Source organism: Impatiens glandulifera, chromosome 3 (genome assembly GCF_907164915.1).
Source record: "Impatiens glandulifera chromosome 3, dImpGla2.1, whole genome shotgun sequence".
Taxonomy (NCBI): Eukaryota; Viridiplantae; Streptophyta; class Magnoliopsida; order Ericales; family Balsaminaceae; genus Impatiens; species Impatiens glandulifera.
In genome coordinates, this window is record NC_061864.1 from 466,356 (window position 1) to 482,873 (window position 16,518).

The window sequence follows — 16,518 nt, forward strand, 5'->3', positions numbered from 1 at the left end:
ACCATTGACAAGTGGAATGAATAATACTATGCAGATTATCCACAAATATTATAAACTAGAGGCATAGTCTGCAGAATCCAAATTCTGAATCAAAACAAATAAGCAGATGAAATAAATGCAAGAAATGAACTTTAATGATAGCGAAAAATCAAGGTACTTATCAAATTCATATATGGTAGCTTTCAGAATTCAATCATGCTATTCCTATAAGATCTGATATATATCTATAAGTTTTAGCTTGCTATGGAAGGGAAGGTGGGACAAAATCATCTTTTACCATGTGCTCTCCTTATGCAAGTATGCATAAAAAGCAGTCATCAAGGTTTTAAATGTTCCTTTTACACTTGTATAAATAAACAAGGTATTACCAAAGTCTTATAAACAAAGGTATAATAGAAGTCCTAATAACGAAGAAAGTACAATTTTCTAGAAGCATAATAATCTTGAAAAAGAAATGAACCTTGGATAGCATGAGCAATGAGAATCGTTGAAATTTCATGGACAAACTAGCATGAATCTGGTAGAATGTTTATAGTATAGTGAAAAATGAACTTGTAGAGTTTACATACATATGCATTCAAATACAAAATAGTGATAATACGGAAAACAAAAAAGAAGAACACATTGAGTTCAAGTTAACATACAAAAAAAATTGCAATTCTTCATTGCTCCCTCTAGATTGAGAGAAATACGAGAACTAGAGTAAGTTAATCCAAATAAGTTCAAAACTTTTTGATGAAATAAGAACTTTTTCTAGTATCAATCGAACAATAAAGTCTTTAGAGTTCTCAATTTGTTTTGACAATAAAGTCTTGAGAGTCCCATCTAACGAGAGTAAGTTAATCCAAATATGTTCCACACTTTTTGATGAAATAAGAACTTTTTCTATTATCAATGGAACAATAAAGTCTTGAGAGTTCCAAATTTGTTTTGACAATATAGTCTTGAGAGTCCCCATCTAGAACAAGAGGATGGATACCTAAGAAAAGGAAGAGAAAAAAGAGGACTAATGGAGTGGCTTGTTTAATGATTACAGGTGACTACAACAAGTTGTATAGGCCTAAAAAGATAAGTTTATGACAAATGGTAATAACAATTGCATGCATATGATGATTACAAGCAAATTAGCCTAGAAACTCCCCAAACATAGCTAGTCATTACCTTGTAAAATGAAGGAAGGGCTAGTTCAGATAGGAAAAAGAAGTAGAATGAAGTATAGACAAAATATTCAATATAATGGAACTTAGATGTTAACAAAAAAGCAAGGGAAGAAACAAAATACACATGTCTTAAGCAAGGCCTATCACTCTATATGCCTTATGCTAAAGAAAGAAAAAGGTATTCAATATATGTAATTGATCATTCGCATACATTAAAATTTTCAATTGACCTTTAACATTATTTCCTTTCTCCTGATAGCTCCCATTTGAGGTTCTTTAACCATCTGACAGCCATTTTGTAGGTTGCCCATATATTGTTTTTGTGTTGTAGTGTATTTGAGAGTTTCCTTTCAAGAAGTCCAACCTTCACTATGTACCACATGATTAATGAAATTGTTGCACCTTTAAAAGAAAATTTGCACTTCATTGCGAGGTAAGTTTTTGTAAGGATGAAAATGTCGTTTAATCTTGCTATAAACTTGGTGCAGAGATAACAGTTCATGATGAGATGATAAGACCCTAGTAGGGACTGATTGCCTTTGGCATCAGCCTTGTCATAACATGAAACTAACATCATGGTATAAATTATGTGGGTCAAGGGCAATTGTAGCTGTTTACCCTAACTAAGGAATCCCACAATTTGGATTGGAAAGGCAACTACATTGATGTGACCAGTGATGAATTTATTGTGTGAAAGATCTTTTTTGGGGTGATTGTGATAATCAAAAAAAATGGATCAATAATTTGCAGAATAATATATAAGTTATTCATTCACACATTTGGTTAGGCAACACTTAGTTTAGAAGAGCAAAAAATATGGTGAGGTTTGATGATTGATACTATGCAAATGATGGTTTTGGTGAAGATTATCACTTATGAACTTTTAGGAGCAAAAGACAATGTTGATCTTAATGCCTATGAGGTGCCTTAAGAAGTGAATCACATTATTGACTCTAATGATATGTGTGACGAAAATTGTTCTAAATCTTACGGTGAAACATTAAGGTGGCCCCCAATTAGTCTCTAAGAGCGTGAAGTCAATAGGTTGGTTTAATCGTATACACCTTGAAGGAAAACTTTTGTCTAGAGGACACATTATCAAGAAGCTGATCAATAGATACACCTACGTGAAAAAACCATTGATGACTCAAAGAGAAACGGTGAAAAGAATAGGCATAAACAACTTAATCTAAGCTCAAAATAAAACACAAACTCCACAAGAGAGACTTGATCAACATTGATCTCAGTTCCTAAGGTTTGTCTTGACACTTCATTTTGACTATGACGATCAATTGAGAAATCGAAAGCTTTAGAATGGGAGTGCAAGAGGATGTGTAGATGAACCTTAGGATAGCTTGAGCCACAACACTTTGTTGGTGCAATTTTTAAATAATGGAAAGGGAATTCATCATTTGCATAAAAAAATTATGAATAACTTGTACTTAAATGTTATTTTTGAGGTTCAACAAAATTTTGTGATTTTCACAAATATATGAATCAATAAGATGGTTTATTCTCTTGAAACAAAAGTGCAACAACAAATGCATTCTATATTAGGGGGAGTTATTAAAGATATGTAGAGAAATAAAAAGGTCTACTTGGGTGATAGTTGTATTGATTAGGAAGAAATCTGGTTAAGAATTGAAGGTAAACACAATCTTAATTATTTCTCATTTATTTCACTAAGCACTCAGAAGGAGTATCACATTATGATGGATGGATCGCTTAATTCAAAAGAGGGAACAAATCAAGAAAATTCAGATATAACTATTGACAACAATACTAATACTAATGAGAGAACGATACAGATGTTGACGAGACAATGATACAGATATTGATAAGACAACGATTACCATAATTGAGAAAATTATTGTCAATTCTGAGAAACGCATAAACTTCATTGTGGTGTAAATTATGATACTCCTAAGAAAAGAAATATAAATATGTTCACAAAGAAGATTAAGATAAGTATTGACCTTAACTCCTAAGACTTATATTTCCTCTTTGTTTTTGTTGTTCTTTGTGTTTGTGTAGTTTCATTTTAAAAAATTTGGATGCCAATTTTTGTTATAACTAGGTTTGTAATTGTTAGCAGTGACTTAATGAAAAAGAGTTTCACATTTTACAAAAAGATAAAATAAAAGTTAAAGAAGATTAACTTTGAGATATTGATGGGTTGGAATGAGAACAACCCATAAGATTAAAATATTGAAGAGGCTTATAGAAGGTAATCATTTGTTTCAAATAAGAGAAATCAATGGTAGCAAATAATCAATAATGCACATAGTTGTGAATTTCCATAATTAGTTGTCAATCTATATAAAAACAGATCCAAAAATCATGCATTTAAATGTTCATAAAATGATGATAATTACCATACAATACATAAGAAACAAATATAATAAAATATTTCAGCAAAGCAATTATAGTTTTAACATGTATAATAATTAAGAGCTGTTAAGGAAGGAATATTTCAGCAAAGATTGGAAAATTTTACCATAAAATAAAGACAGATCATGAATACTTGATTGTGCATAGCATTTACCATTTTAAGTTGTAATTGTCTTCAACATATATATGATCTGCAAACAAAGCACATAAAAACAGTGCCAACATGAAATCATTTCTCCATAAGTAAAAAATTAAACCAATAAACAAAACATCTACCCAAAAGATGTTGTGAAATCACATATATATATATATAACAGAAAGCTTGAACCACACAGTCTCAATTGAAAAAGATAAGAGTTAAAAAGAACATGAAATCTTGGACTGAAATGACCTTTAATACGAAGGAATTAACTTGAAAAGAATGAAACTCAAGGAAACCAAAAGAAAGAAAACATATTTGCAGTAAGAACATCATAACCTAGTTTGTTGATGAAAATAATGAAAACACCGCCAGCAGATGAGAACACACCTACCTACCTGCTTCATGCGTAAGCTAAAGATGGAAGGTCCAGCTTGTTTCCTCTCTCTTTTCTCTATCTACATAATCCTATATATGCAACAAAATAAATATAATTTATAAATGGGGTTTATAATTTATTAAGAGAGTAATTAGGGTTTTACCTTGTCCAAGAACATGAAAAGTCACGCTTAGAGGTTCCAGTCTACAGTAAACCTACTACTAGTCCTCCCTAGATCCTAGCCCGAATATTAAATAAAACATAATTATCTATTAGTAATATTATGATGATGATGATGATGATAAACTCGTTTTAAAGAGATGAGATGAGATGAAGACGGCCGGGAATACATCCAACGGTGGAAACTGACAGATAGAGCAGTGAGCACGCAAAAGCAACTGCATATAGTCTCTATACAGTTCACCCTCTGTGTGCTCACTCTCTTCTGTCAGATTACAGTCGCGTCTTCTTCATCATCCCTTCCCTGCGTTTCCCCAAATTCACTATTTACCATAAATGACAATACAACCCTCCTTTGATTTTGCCATTTTCGTCCCAATATTAAATACACAGAGATTCTAGAATGGAAAAAAAAAGTAATTAGATCTGAGAGATCGACGAAGAAGACGGTTGATCAATTCTAGTAATTAGATCATCACAGTAGAAATCGATTGAAAAATGAGAAAGGGAGAGAGAAACTGTATGAAATAAACATGCAAAAATGAATCAAATCAGGGGAATGCATCTAACCAGATGAGGGGATAAGATTAAATTTCTTTGTTTCTATCTATCTATCTATATCAATGGCAGGTGGCGGTGACACGTAAACAAACAGCTGCACGCCGATCGATCAGAGCTAATCGAACAGTGCCAACAGAGAGAAGAAACAGTTTAGAGAGAAGAAGAAAGGACGGATCCAGATGATTGGAATGGTTGGGGAGAAGGAGATGATGGGGGAGGGGCGGCAATTTATGCAGGTTTTTCTTTCTCTCTTTTTTTTTTATTTAATCCCAACATTCTTATCGCTTTCATTTGTAACGGAGAGAAACAATCCCCCCATTCCCACTACGTGTTTGCTTCTGGTTGGTCTATAAATATTTCGGTTTTCAAAAGAAACCTATTTTCCTTTTAAATAATAATATAATTATTGAGTTATTTAACTTCATTCTTTATCTTTTTTTTTATTATATATTAATAGAATGTATTTTCCCATTAATTTTTTTTTTCAAAAATAAATCAGGTTATTTACATAACTTTTGTCCAAACAATATCTTAAAGAAATCAAATTAATTTCATTTTTATTAAAAATATTTTAAGTTGGAATACAAATAATATAATTAAATTTTTAAAAGCTATTTTTAATTAAAAAGTTCAATTAAACACAAGAGGGCTCTATAACATGTCACCTTAAGGATGAGGGCTTTCTGAAATGATAATTGTGTAATGATAAATAAATAATTGTTTTAAAAATAAAACTTATAAATAAAGTAAAAAAATCAATATCAATTTTTATTTTTTATTTTTTTTAAAATGAGCTCATGTTGTGACTAGAGACTCATTTTATTTAAATAAATAAAACAGTACTATAGTGCATTAATTAAATAAATAAAACAGTATAGAGCATTAATTAATCATGTATTCGTGGGGGACAATTAAGAAAATGAAAATAAGAGGATGGGATGGGACACATTAAATCTCACTTTACTTTGGTTTTGAAATGTGAAGTGATTTTAAGTATGACAGTTTGTTTTCCGTCAAGATGGGACTATGACTCACAATTAGGGGACATTATTTTGATTTTGATAGATCATTCTTATCAAATACTCCACTAGTGAGGTTTAGATATATATATTTTTAAATAATTGAATTTCATCTATTCTTCCAATTTATTTATTAAATGGTTATTTCCCTTAAAGAAATATATATTATATTTTATTAATTTAGTTTAAATAGGAGAATAAATCTGTAATTTCCTCAATGTGTTTCGCACTTCAAAACTTAATTTATTTTATAATTAATTTGAATCTTATATCAATGTGTAATATAATTTTTCCTAATTTTGAAGTGAAGGGCATGTAAAGAATTGATTGTGATGTGAGAATGATAAAGACCACTACCCTTTAGATCAGCTAGTGACCTCCAATTTGTGATGGGGGGTTAAAATGATAATGTTTTTTTTCTTTTTTTAATCAATAAAACCCTATGTGAGAGGCGCATACTGAATTTGGTCATAGAGAACCCTACTGCCTTTAGTTGGCTAGGAGCCTAGGACAGCCCCTCAATGGAATCCCTTCAATGCTATCATTAAAATGTTCGGCTTATAATTTGTTTATTTTTAAGTTTTATTTTGTTAATCACTAGATAGTTTAAGAGATAAAAATTGCGTTCAAAACATTCTGATAACAAGGGTATTATCTTGTTAATTATTTTTTTTTTTTTTTTTTTGGGGGGTTGGGGGGTTATATAAGGTTTTTCTTAAAAACAATTGTTTGATAAATTAAAAAAAAAATAAAGTTAATATACCAGAATATATTTTTAGATTAATAATTTATTTTTGACATTTAAATAGATAAAATGAGTAATTAAATAAAATAATAATTAAATTTTAGGTGAATTTTATTTTAAAAAATTCCTAAAAATAAATCATGTTAAAATCAACTGGCTCAAACACAGGAATTAAGGTTAATATTCACCTCTTATTGCCGCTAGGCTAAATGAGGTGATGATTTTATGTAATATTATTTATAAGCTCGTTGGGTTAGACTTATTTAGGGGACAATTGATTCAACTTATAATCCAAACCAGTTTCAAATATTTACGTAAAAATTTAATAAAATAATTTGAACTAATAAATAAAAAGAAATTACAATCCAACACAATTTACGTTTAAACTAAATTTTATTTTTATCTCACTGATTGATCTCATTGTTTATAATAATAAACTCAACGTTTTTCACTAGTGACTTTTTTATTATATTTTTTATTCTTTTTTCACATTTTATTGTATTTCTTTTTTATTTTATATAATTTTATTTCATTATTTTAATAATAATAAAAAATAAATTTATTTATTTATTCTTCTTAAAAATTAAAAATATTTATCTAAAAACCTAAAGTTAAACATATATATTTCTTCACTTTATTTATGTTTGTTATTTAAATAATATAATATTATATTATTTTTCTAAATAATTAATTATAATTTTTTAGATACTAAATATTAAAAAAATAAAAAATATATGAATGAGTAGATACATCATGACCCAGAATAAAAATAATAATAATAATATTATATATTTTTCAGTTTTATAATAATTAAAAAGGATTAAAAAAATAAATTTTAAATTTTTCATAGGAAATAAATTAAACAATAGATAAAATTAAACAATAAAAAGTAATATACGAACAAAAAAAAAGACAAATAATATAAAAATGTATAGAAACTAATATATTCATATAATTTATTTTCAAATAAATTATTTTTTTAATTTAAATAACTTATTAATATTTGAAATTAAATTAATAAAATTTTCAAACTGTTTTAAATAAAAAAATATTAAATTTATAAAGATAGGATTAAATAGCGAGTTTTATATTATTAATAATTTATAATAAAAATATATTAAAAAACAAAGTGATTAATATTAAACAATATATTTTTTAAATATATATAACCTCATAATAATTAATATTATTTATTAAATATATTCGATTATAAAAAATTAAAAATAAATATGTGCGTATGTATAAAAGAAAATAAATTGAATCAAATTTAAAATAGAGGAGTGATATAGTGAGGGAATTTAGTGAGAGAATTTGGTGAGGGAATGATATGTCATCACCTTCATTGATTAGAAAATGTAAAAGTGAGAGGAAAGAGAGAAAAGAGAGAAATTATTTGATTTTTTCAGCGAATAAGATTATGCCACATCATTCCCTCACCAAATTCCCTCACCTAATCATTTCTCTTTAAAATAATTTTTTTACTTCAATTATATAGTTTATTTATTTGAATAAATCTTGACTTTATCGGTTTATAGAAATTTATTTCTTTTTGTTAATATAGTTTGTTGGATTATTTTAATTATTAATATTTTGTTTTAAAAAAAAAAACCAAAAGAATATAAATAAATTTAACCCATGAAGATATTATTTTCAACCAAAATATAAAATAAAATTATGAATAAGAGTCGTTTAGCTTAATATTAAAACTTTTAAGGAAGAAAACTTTAAGCTTTGTCAAAATCGAAAGTTTACTTAAAATCATTTTCAGTTATAAACTCGTAAAATATAGAATTTACTTAAAATCGTAAAAGTTTAATTTTAAAATAACAATAGTTATATATTATTATTATTTATATATATAATTAAATATTTTATATTTAAAATTTTAAAATTTTCTATATTTAAATATAAAATTAATTAAAAATCAATAATAATAAATAAATAACAATAAAAAAATTACTTACAAAATTAATTATATTATTTATTTATTTGAATTAATAATTATTTTATTTTTAATTTAATATAAATTCATTTTTTAAACGTAAAATCGTATAAAATCGTAAAATCCTAAAATTGAAATTATTTATAAACTCGTAAAATCTTATTATCGAAAATTTAAAATCGTAAGAGTTTACTTATTTAAGAGTTACTTAAATCAGACTTGTTAACCTTTTGTAAAATCGTAAAACCGTAAGATTTTAAAATCCAACTCGAGATTTTGATAGCTTTTTTTAAATCTTCGTTCAACAATTATGAAATAATATATTTATAATCATAAAAATATTTTCAAGACACTGAATTTTATATTATTTGGCATTTTTTTTTAGCAATGACTCTATAAAATGTTTTGAAACTTTAAATTTATTATGATACATGCCCATGTGTATGTCTGATATTTCCTGTTTTTTGCTTATAAAATATGATGATTAATGAAAAATAAAATAAAATATGTGAAGTATAATAATAATATGTTCTATAATATTAAAATTCTAGTAGTAATGACCATCTATTTTGATGGGGGCTATGAGACATATTGTTTTATTATTTTCACAAGTAATCAAGCACCACTGAATTCATAAATATAATCTATAATTTTTTTCCGTTCATGTGACTAAATTATTTTTCTAATTTTGCGAAAAAAATTATGTGGCGACTCGTAAGGTTTATTTTTAAATCGAAAAAAATAAAAAGAGACTTATGTTAATCTATTATTTTATTCACAATTTTATTTGAGATTCTACAAAAGAGTTAATTATGAGGTTAACTATAAAGTATAGTTTTGTTTTACTTTTTCGAACTTATAACCTAACCAAACAAGTAAAAATTTTAACGGATTAGTCTAATAAAACTTTATATTTTAAATTCAATACCAAATTTGATGAACGCAGGACATTTTAACAATATAAGTTTAACTTTTTAATTAACTAATATATATATATATAATGATGTTTAATTTTAAAGTGTCGGGATTGTCGGGTCGAGAACTGTGGTTAATATAGATATATGTAAGAGTAATGAATACTTGAGTCGGATTATGGGTTAACCCGCCCATAAACTTAAAATGGTTAAAAATAAAATTAAAAAATTTATATATTTCAAACTTACAACTTAACAAAATAAGTATAACCCTTTAACCAAGGCTAAAAAGATTTTATATTTTAAATTCAACACCAAATTTGATAAACGCTAAACACTTTAACAATATAAGTTCAAATTTTTAACTAACTAATATATATATATAATTATGCTTAATTTTAAAGTGTCTGGATTGTCGGTCGAGAATTGTGATTAATTTGAATGAATACTTTGGTCGGATTATGGGTTGACCTGCCCATAAACTTAAAACGGTTAAAAATAAAATTTAAAACGTTATATGTATGTTTTGAACTTGAAACGTAACAAAATAAGTACAACTTTTTAACCAATGTGATTGTGATATGGTTTGTCGAGGGATAATAGACCGATATCAATTGAAAATAGTTAAAAAAATATGAATAAAATATTTGATTATCAAAGTGTGAGGTTACAATGTTAAATGTTAAAAAATATGAATCAAATATTTGATTGACCAAAGTGAAATGGTAAAGTTTCGAGAAAAAAGATTCATTCGTGAGAGTGTTTTATTTTTTATTTTAATATATTATTTGTAATTTATTAAAATTTTAAACAATGAATACTTATTATTATTTTTATTAAATTCATTTTATTTATATTTCTATTTGTGTCTATCGCACGATAATTTTCCTAGTTACATTAATTAACGTGACATTTGATATACTCATGTTTTAGTTTTATAAAATTTAAATTTTAAATACAAACAAATATTATAGTAATTCAACTCATTAAAATTTTAAATAACTTATATTTTTTCAATATTTAAAAAAAAAAATCTAAAAAAAACAATAATAGTAAAAACCTCTCAAATAATTAAAACTATACTTATTTTATAAATATAAGAATTAATTAAATAAATAAAAACGCCAGTCATGTGATTTTTTAAATTTCTTTTGGATAGATTATTATTGCTTAGAGCTTGTTTGATATTGAATATCTGAATCTGTCTCTGTGGGGCTCCAAAAAAAACATTGAAACCGAGAAGGTGCCTCAATCCCCACGCATTATTATCAAATTAGTGGAAATTAATAATCCCCTAATTACTTTTTAAAAGTTATAATTATTTACGGGAAAACTAAACCACGCCTTCTTCATACAACTCCTAGCTACTTGATCAACTTTGTTTGTCTGTTTTGAGGTTTGGGACAGGAGTAATTCTTAAAACAATGTTTAATTTAATTTATTTAAAACATTTAGATTATTTCGTTTTATTAATTAACTTATACATAAATAAGTTTTTCAAATCAAAATAACAATACTTAATCACAATTTTTTTTCTTTTAAATTAAATAGTTTTGAGTAAAAATTGAACTAGAGATACTGAACTATTATAATGGAATGAGATAAAAAAAAATAGTTATGAGTAATTTATTTTATAATATATATATATATATATATATATATATATATATATTAATTTAAAATAAATTGTTTTGTAATGATTCGTCATAGAGTTAGGATATTTGTAATTAATATATAATAAAAATGAGTTTCTTTTTAAATAAATAAATCTAAATTAAAACAAAAAAAAACGTTTGTTTATTCCATTTAAATGTCGTCACATTGTGCATATTTGGATTGGACCATTCTAAATATTTGTGTACATTATTTATTGTAATTTAAATATATATATATTATGCAGATCGAGAGCACTGTTGGCCACTGGATCCTGGACCATCATGGGTATCTGTGTACATATATATCTATATATGTTTCTCAATATCACGTTCTTTTCTTAATGGGAAAAATCCCTAATTAGTTTTTTTTTTTTTTTTTTTTTTTTTAAAATCACCGATTATAAGAATAATTTAGTACCAGCAATAATAATATGACTTAGTTATAAATCCTTTAAAACAAAATAATAAATCAGAATAACTGAGTAATTAAACCTTTCACTTTCGTATAAAAAACATATATCATCCATTCCTCATATTACTGGTATGAACCAAAACACTTTGAGAGGATTCTGTTTAATTTGGTATCTGTATAAGGACTCTCTTAATATTGAGGATTATATTATATATAACCCCTTCATCAAGGAAACAGTCTGTTATTGATAACCTAAGAGTTTATGTAACAATCATTAATAAGAATGAAGTTTCAAATTATGGATGACAATGGGATAGATTGCGGTGAAAAATGCGTTATTCATCCTGCCTAATTATAATTCGGGAATTTTATTTTACTATCATCATTGTCATGTTCGGTTTTGAGAAATCCTCTCTACCATATTCTCTAAAAGAAAATAAAATAAAAATATTTAATAAAATTATATAAACAAATTTTTAATATTAAATATGGTAATACATTGAAAAATTATATTATTATAAAGAAATAAACTTAAAATTCTTATAAAATTTAAAAAATAAATATATTAGTGAGGTTATATATTCAATTGTGTTTATTAGTGTTTTGGGCAAAATGAGAATAATCAAATCTAATTGAATCTTCAAAATGTTGGAAAGTAATTATATCTGAACTTCAAAATGTTTTAATCTTTCACACAAACCCTAATTCAGTTCGTTGCACATAAGTCATTTCTATAAATATTCATGTCCACTTATTAGTTAATATATTTTTAAATATTATTTTCAGATCAAGATGCCAATTTCAAGAACACATGTCATTAACAGTCAATAGTATGTCTGGATTTTGGACGGCCGTATAAAAAAAACGGCTTTAAATTAAATTAAGATGACATTAATTATATTCACACGTTAGTAGATAGTTATAAAATAAATGCTAGCAGTGGCTCAGATTCATGTTCTATCAATTTGAATTAATCGTGATTAGATAAAGTTGTCTTTCTATTTCTTAAGATATAAATATGAATAAATCGTTGGTATAATGTTGTATTATAAGTTGGTATAATAATTTTATCGAATAATATATCCCATATAAATCAAATTAATTAATAAAAATAATAAGTTAAAGCGATTAAGCATATTAAACCAATATGCTGTGAATAATGATTTAAATATGTTTAATACTATGAAAACATATATGAATTTTAACTAATAAGTTTGAATCAAACTAGTCCTTATTAAGCAAAGCAAAGAGATTGATTATATTTTATAATATTAATAAAATAGTTAAAAACAATGGTTTACTTGTGGGGGGTCCGCAATCGCGTGCGATAATTAAATAATCAAAATTGTGGGGGACGTTTTGTGGTGTTGCATATTTATTTATATATGATATGATAATTTCAATGATGTAAGCTTCCCATATATATTCCAATTGATGTTGATAAGAATTATGTTATTTAAATAATTAAAGTTTATTTGATGATGCTAATATGCCTTGTTTGATTTTGAATTATTTAAAAATAAATTCGTCTTGTTTGATGTGTACATATTCGAATTTGGGGTTCTTACTTTTATTAATGATTTGAATGATAATTTACATATATTTTTAATATATAATTGAGAACAAAAATAAGAGCTAGTTTGATCTTTAATTGTTTTTGTTTTTTTATTTTTTTTGTTTTTTTTATAAATTATTTAGGTTTTATCATATTATTATTATTTTAATCATCAAATCATTTATTTTTGTCAATTAAAATACTAAATCCTTTTATTTTATTTTTATTAAATTTTAATTTAAATATATAAAAAATTAATACTTAATTAATTAAAAACTCAAATAACCTATTTTTATTTATTCAAAAATATTTTTTTTAAAAGAAAACCCAAAAACCAAGATCAAACAAACTATATTTCTTTGATTTTGAATTTTGTATTTTTTAAAATTTTGTAATTATCTCTTTGTGACATTATACTATCATTTCTAGCTATCAAAATATTTAATTAATTAATTAATTAAAATATGAAAATAGTTTTACTTTATTTTATTAAATTTAAATTTTAAATACAATGTAATTTTATAAAAAAAAAAAAATCTCAAATAACCCAACCTTTTATCAAATATTTGTTTTAAAAATAAAAATCTTTATAACAAACCCCCCAATATATGGGTGGATGAGTGTGATAGAGAATCTCCTCACTATAATCTATTTTCAGTTATTGTAATTGTACATGAATAACAGAATTGAACCATTTTTATAGTTTAATTAACTAAATATAAGGTTATATAATAAAAGAAAAAGATACAATTATTTATATATTATTAGCCCCACCGTTATGCGCCCATAGTGGTATTGATGACCAAAAAAGGTAAGACACTTTAGTGTTGCAGAAGCATGTGTGGGGAGGTGGAAAAAGGAATGAATCCTTCACAAATTGCTCATCTTTTTCCTTTTTTTAATTAATGCATCAACTTTTTATTTTTTATTTTTATTTATTTGCTTGGTTAAGATTGGATTTGAGTCATTGACTCGTAGTATTGAGCGTGACACTTTGTTACTTTTTTCAATGCATCAACTTGGGTACACATATTTATTATTGTTTAGAATAGTAGAACCTATGATGCGTCTATATATTTTATGTTTTTTTTCTTTATAACACAATCAATGTTAACTATAGTCAAATTTTGCTTTTGTTAAAGTTGAAGAACCCTAGCTACTAACAAATGAGGATCTTAAAATTAAGAGTTTTGTGTGTTCTAAAGTGAAAGAGAGTTTTAATTACTTATTGGGAAAACTAGTTTCACTTTTATCTTATGTAATCTTCATCTCAATTAATTCTTCTTTCTCTTCACTTAAGTATATATACTTTTATCAAAGATAATTTTGTTGCTGTGTTAATCATTTATGAAAGAATTGAAAGGAAAATAACCTCACCAATTAATGTGACATAATAGAAATAGTCGACTTAAGAGATAAAATGTCACGGGTTCGATTTCAATTAGAATTTTTGAAAGTAAACGGAGGTCATAATTCTGGAGGGTCATTATATATAATTATCCTTAATTAATTAAAAACAAAATTTGTTAGGCATCTTTAATTTTCTTAGTATCTTGTTGAAATTTGGTAGATCAACTATGAATAAAGTGGCGTTTTTTTTTATCCTACCACGATCTCTATTTGGTTTAAAATAATAAAAGTGGTTGGGTAGTTAGGTTCTTTTTTTTAGACAAATGTTCAAGTATGATGTATAGTAGATTGTAGTTATTATTAGAATTTTTGAGATTTGGTGGCGGAGTTAATCGTTTTTCTTATATATTCATGTTTAGTGATTTTTTTTCTTTTATTTCATGTATGTTTTCGTGTTTAAACGATTCTTATTATTGTTAAAATCAGTACATATGAAATTCAATCTATATCACATTATGTATACACAAAAAAAAAATAACTTGGGTTGAAAAATTTCGTTCAAGATTTTGGAAATCTTAAGGGAATATATTGTTGTCCAAGTTCGGAGATGGAGGACATCTAGGAAAGGGCAATTTTCAAATGTTGTTTTAATGAATTTTATTTAATTTTAATACTTAAAAATTTGAAGAGAAAGACAGATTTTAAACCAAATTAATAAATCTTCTTTCAATTTTCTCATAAAGCATAGTATAATCTCTTTACATGTTAACCAAATAACTCTGATATCAAAAATCATATATATATATATATATATATATAATGTCAAAAATCAAATTATCCACATATATATATATATATATATATATATATATATATATATATATATATATATATATATATATATATATATATATATATAATGGATAAACATATTATATTAGGCACTCCATCCCAAATGTTGGTATTTTGTGACAGAAAGATTAACTCAATCTATTTTTATTTTTTTAAAAGGATAAAGCATTCATATTACTTCTATTTTTTTAAGATGGTAATATATGGGTGATAATAAAAAAAAAACATCGTTTCCTTTACAAATTATGATTTCATCAATTTTAAACCAATTATGTCGAGTCAATGTCACTAAGAATTGGTTCCCGTCTGGATTACTTTAATTTTAATAAAAATAAAAATAAAAATAAAATTATAGTTTAGTAATTAACCTAGAACATTCTTTTTTTTTTATAAATAAATAATTGTTTTATAATCTTAAAATAATGGGTAATCAAACATGATTTCGCAGTTCCTTTTAAAAAAAAAAAAGGCCAAAGTCGTGACCTCACATGAAGAAAAAAAAATATCATGAAAAATCTTGACAAATTATAATATTAAATAATAATAATAGTAATAACTATAGAGTCCCCATGTATAATCAATCAACTCTCTCCTTTTCTACAGCCTTTTCCTTCTGCGCATGCAATATGTTTGACCATATTGCATAATCTCCACTTAAGGCCTTGTTTGATCTAAGTTTAATTCAATAACTATAATTAGTAGTTATTTCTTAATATCTTTTTTTGAATTATATTACCTTAATTTAATTTAAACCCATGCATTCCCTAGCTAACTTATATTTTACCACTATTTTCTCTCCTATTATTCACAATCCTCATTTTTTTTAATAGTTACAAAACTCAATGAGTATCTTGTATTTTATTTTATTTTAAATTGAAAATGATAAAAAAAAGAAAAGAAAAAATAATGACCATATAGTTCACATCTCATATATATATTATATATAATGTTTAAGAAACTTAATTTAATAAAAGCAACGAATGGAAGGGAAGAAACATCATGACTTAAACTAATGGTCTTAATTGAGGCAGTTGATTTTGGGCTTTTTATTAACCAAACATCTATATAAAAAGTGAACTCTATAGCTAGCTAGCTAGGTTGCTAGCTTCAAGCAAGTCCAACTTTTATAAGCCTAAACTAAAAATAATGTATTTTATTTTTTTGGAATGATGACCTAAAAAGTTTGAGCTACATATGATCTAATCTCCTCTCCTCAATATTTATTTATTGAGCATATTTAGAAATAATACAACCATTTTATATT